Raw genomic sequence first — 5,439 nt, forward strand, 5'->3', positions numbered from 1 at the left:
TTCCTGCCCCAAAATAGCCCTGGTCACATTCATGACAGAAGTGCCACATTTGCCAGCAGGCAAAACAAGAGTCCAGCCTGGTTACTTGCCAAATCCTGCCAATAAGTCCTTCTACTGGAGGCAGGTGCAGATGAGTCCAGTGGGACTGGTGATTGTGAGAGGGCTAGGTTTGTAGAGTCACTCAATTGTGTGGTGATAAAGAAGCTCTCAAAAATGTTTATTGTCTCCAGGAAGGTGACTGGTTTATTCCAGAGAATCTATATTTGGGCTTCAACCAGAAGCACTTTGAGGGCCTGCTTGACCACCACTATCTCCATGATCTGTTATCGATGTTCCTGATGACGGAAGGTACCCCAGAGGGTCCTTTGAAAGTGGAAAAGTGGCAGTAGCCTCATCAAGGGGTGGCTAGGAAGGATGAGTCACTAGTCAAACACAGAATGGAGTGTCAGAAGCTCCATAGGTGTGCAGCCAAACCCATGAGGGACCAACAGTGGTTTTGGAGTAATCTCTCATCTGCCACTTCCCTGTTCTATCCTGAAGGTGGGGCTGTCGGGTAGCTGATAGTCCGGCAGTCAGCTGTTACAGGGCCAGTGATTGTAAACAGAGCTTTAAAGGGTACCCCTGCAACTCCCCTGGGACAGGTGGACACTGAGCTCAGTACTACAGGACACCAAGGAGAACAGGGTCGGGTACCACCAAATCCACTCCCCAGCAATTATAAAGAAAAATCAGCTGGCACAGATAAAAGCCAAGGCAATGCAGCTGCAGTTTATCAAGCACTGCCCCCCCCCCAAATAAATAATTTTCTACCTGATTCATCTGCATGAACAAGAAGAAATCGAAGACCTGGGATAAATAAACAAAAAACTATATTGAAGTTTCGGTTCAGAAAAATTGCTGAGGCAGCAAATAAGGGAGAATGTAAGGGGGGGGGGGGAGATATCCAGTACAGCAAGTTATTCCTTATGAAAATCCACACATTCTTTAAAGTTCCAAAGATCTCTTCACTGAAACACACATCTAGTATACTCATGTTATTCTGGAATGAATTTTGGTCTGTTTCTATTGCAAACAAGGCAAGCCAAAGTTGCTCTGGTTAAATAATTCTCAGAGAAGTTTATGACAGCTTGACATGGTTGCAGAGACTGTGATGGAACCAGGGCCGGCCCCAGCTTATTTTGAACCCTAGGCGAGGATCCCTTCTGCTCCCCCCCCCCCGTGCGCCCACCATTTTTCAAAAATAAATGCATTTTAGGAAGAATGAAAAACAAAAATAATCAGGAAACTCCCAGAGTACGGGGCCAGGTGCAGTTTGGCGCCCCTAAGGGCCAGCCCGCTCTAGGCGATCGCCTAGTTCGCCTAGTGAGTGAGCCGGCCCTGGATAGAATGCACCATGATGTGCCAATCCTAATTGATATGACATGAAACTAAGGGCCAAGCTAGAAGAGACCAAAATAACCTGTTATTAAGGATCTTCCTTAGCTTTTGAAAAGCTAATGAGCATTTATGTACACAATTGATCTAGAAATTAGGGAAGGGGCACTGTGGGAGAGCTATTAAACCCTTTCATCTCTTTCAGTGCCCTGAGTAAGCAGTTAACTGGCTGTATCTATATGTCTCTTGGTTTGCAGTTCTGGTTTGTGGGGAGGAAACAAACTTCATTTCCACAGACATCGTGGCTTATAGGAGCCTGACTGAAGCTTCCCAAGGAAGGCTTTTAGCCACGCTCCGTACACTAGAGGGCAGGTGGGAAGTAGCCCATGAGCATGAGAGCAAGCAGGGCTTGTGTGCCTTATCACAGGCAGAGGGTTGTTTGAATCCAGCCTGAAACTGCTAATGATCTTTTTAAAAATGTAAAATCCTGTGATCTCATAGTTTGGTTCTTAGGCTGAATTCATATGTTGGGGTTTTCCCCCCCAATTTTTTAATAGTATCCCAATATTGTTATTACATTACAGTTTAGTTCCAACTTTTTGATACTCCCCCCCCATTTTCTCCCTCCCCCCCTAAGGTGGCCACCATTATGTTATTCAAATTACATTTTCAACCATGAGCACGTTCTTTCCAACTTTTCAAGTATACCCCTGTTGGCTTCCCCTTTATAAACCCATTTAAAGTATACTGACCATTTCTTTTTTATCTCCTTCATTTTTACACTCCATATCTTATCTTGCTTTAAACATTCCAATATGTCCGATTGTATATATTCATATAAATATTTGTTCCATTTTTCTAAAGTCCATTTTGAGTTCTCCTTCCAACCATATGCAATCACTGCATGCGCTGCTAATAACATTACTTTGAAAATATCCTGATTTTGTTTCTCCATTCTATGGTTTCCCAATACACCCATAAATAATAAATCTACATCTATATCCAGGTTGACTTTACATAGCGCTATTTTCCCCCGTATCTTTTCCCAAAAATCTGTCACCTTTGGGCATTCCCACCGTAAGTGAGAGTACCACCCTTAAGTGTCATATGTGACCCTTAAAGCACTCTTAAGCCCTCCTCTCAATGTTGGTGTGCAAAACAGAAACACAGTTAATTGTGCTTCAGGCTTCTCAATCAACTGATAGCCCTGCAGGGACACTGATTTGCAGCTGGGTTTCATCCTTCCTGCACTTCACAACATTTGTGTGACTTTGATCTTAATACTTCTGGCTTTCAATGGGTACTGGAAGTCCTCCTGCTCCATTTCAATACTGAAGGGGAGGGGAGGTTTGTAAGAAATAAAATGGGTACAAGACAGTTTGCAATAATCCTGCACTGTTATTCCCTTTCCAAGATCATCTCAAAACATGCATTGGTTGCAGGGATCAGATACACTGCAGACAGGTATATTAGTTTTCCCCATTCCCAAAGCCCAGCATGGGCATTACTATTTTCACTCATACAGCAGGATCCATAGTAAAAGGAATGAGCATATTCCTATTCACTTTTGAAGTGTCCCACCATATATCCTTAGATAGCTCCCCCCCACACACACACACTCCTCTCTCCAGTCCCCTCTTCTTGCATTTTTTTAATGTGAGAGTGAAATGTAGATTGCCTTTCTCATGGGTTGCTCACTCTTGTCTGCCTGTCCTGCATTTGTTAGCCTGTGAATTCCCTACTCACCCAGAAGAAGGCTGATGAATGCGATCCTCATGGTCTTCTTTGCTGTGGGCTAATGAATTATCTATCTGTAGCTCAAAGTGAAAGGGACTTCTGTGTGCTGAGAGCGGCTTTTTAGAGAAACTTTTACTGTACCAATCAACACTTCCTCAAAGTCTGACAGGGGAGGGTAACATTCACCAAAACAACAGAACTACTTTATTCACAGCATACTTTTATAGCCTCACTGAACATACAAAGTTGCTTTAAACTGAATCAGACCGTCATCTTGTCCTGCACTGTCTACTCTAACTGGTGCTGACTCTCCAGAGCATTAAACAAGAGGGTCTCTTGCAACACTGTTGCCCTAGATCCTTTTTCTGATATGCTATAGGGATGCCAGCCTCCAGATGGGAACTGGGGATCCCCTGGGATTACAGCTCATCTCCAGACTGCAGAGGTCAGTTCCCCTGGAGAAAATGGATGCTTTGGAGGGTGGACTCTGTGGCATTGTATCCCACTGAGGTCCCTGTCCTCCCCAGGCTACACCCCCCAAATCTCCAGGAGTTTCCCCAGTTGTATCTAGCAACCCTACCCCCCTCAACCCCTGCCAGTGGCCAAGGGGAACTGGGCAACCCTAGCTAGGGACTGAACCTATGGCCAGGCTAGCCTGATCTCATTAGATCTTGTAAGCTGAGCAGTGTTGGCCCTGGTTAGTGAGTGAGTGGAACACCGGCCAGGAAGTCCCGGGTCGCTACACAGAGGCAAGCAATGGCAAACCACCTCTGAACATCACTTGCCTTGAAAACCCCAATGGGGTCCCCGTAAGTCAGCTCTGACTTGACAGCACTTTCCTCCACCACCACTTAAGGCACCCGGGAGAGCAGCCAAGAGCACAGAATAGGGTGGAATCTGAATGAGCAAGCAATAGTTTTAAAAAGAAGAGCCTACAGGGCTGCAGGATGAGCCCTGGGTGCAGTATTTTGTCCTCTAATATCTGATCTACACATCTGAGAAGGGAAAACAGCTGAGAACGGGAAAACACTGTCACTACCTGTAATGACGACAGTGACCTCCAAAGGCCACAGTGGCTGGTACTGCTTGAATACACTAGGGGGGAGAACTTAAGAAAAAAGGCCACATTGTGCTACAGCAATCATTTGCAACTGGAAAGGTTTGTCCACACCAGGAAAATCCAGTTGGGAACGAGTCTGCTGTAAGTCAATGATAGAGCACTATTCAGCAGCGTGCAGATATAGCCAGAGGAGATGATGAGTTGGCCTCTCAAGCCCGGGCCTCAAAAAATGAGAAAAAGAAGTCCTACAAATGAAGTACCATGCAGGACAAAGCTGCAAGCATTATGGAATGAGGGGTATAAAAATGACCAATACAGTCCTCAGGGGATAGATGTCACACTTTGCACTAGCCATAGCCCTTTGTCATGACTACACATCAGACCCATTTGCCTTCCACTAGTATATCTGGTTATCAAACTTCAATACATTGGACCTCACAGTAGTAATTGACCTGACAATATCATTATTTTGTCAAGCAACTACCGAATTTGTTCAAGAATTAGAGCTCATATACACCACGATGGCCCCATTCACACGGAGCATTTGCCCCGCTGAAGGCACGGGAGTCCCATGGATTTTCCGGGTGCAATCACACTGCAACATCTGGGAAGCGCAGTGCTCCTGCAGCAAACCCGTGGCTTCCCACCGAAGATGCTGCTTAAAAAACTAGTACTTACGAGCTACTAGTTTCCGGAAACTATGGGCCAAGGGCGGGCGTCTGATCGCGTTTCCGGTGGAATTACGTGGCATCCGGCACCCGCCGATGTTTGTTGCAAACAAGGGAGGGTTTCCTCCCAAGTCTTCGCAGGATGCGCAAAAGCGCCCAACAGCGCATGCGAACAAAGAGCGATTGCTAGTGTGATCGCACCGCACGGCTTCTTTGCCGCACTGCAGGATACTCGTGTGATCGGCATCTCCCCCCTGACCACGGGACCTCGACCGGGACATGTGATCGGGCGGTCGCACGTTATTTTCCTCTGGAGCAAACAGCCATGCTCCCCTCCCCCGCATTTACCGGCCCGTTTGACCGCCGCCGATATACTTTTTCAGCGATCCTGGGAACTGCAGTGTCATGAAAGAGTTAGAAATATTTAAACCAGTTAAACCATTTCAAAGTCATTTAAATTATTATCTAGATTCCCTTCAGGCCACACTACATTATGATTTTTAACGCATAGTGTTTGGGTTCCCCCAGTCTAATTTTGACTCAGACGATCACATATCAGGTGCAAGGGAATTTGTTCCCCAGGTGCACAGGGTCCCAGTT

Source organism: Gekko japonicus, unplaced genomic scaffold (genome assembly GCF_001447785.1).
Source record: "Gekko japonicus isolate JY-2015 unplaced genomic scaffold, Gekko_japonicus_V1.1 scaffold115, whole genome shotgun sequence".
NCBI classification, from domain to species: domain Eukaryota; kingdom Metazoa; phylum Chordata; class Lepidosauria; order Squamata; family Gekkonidae; genus Gekko; species Gekko japonicus.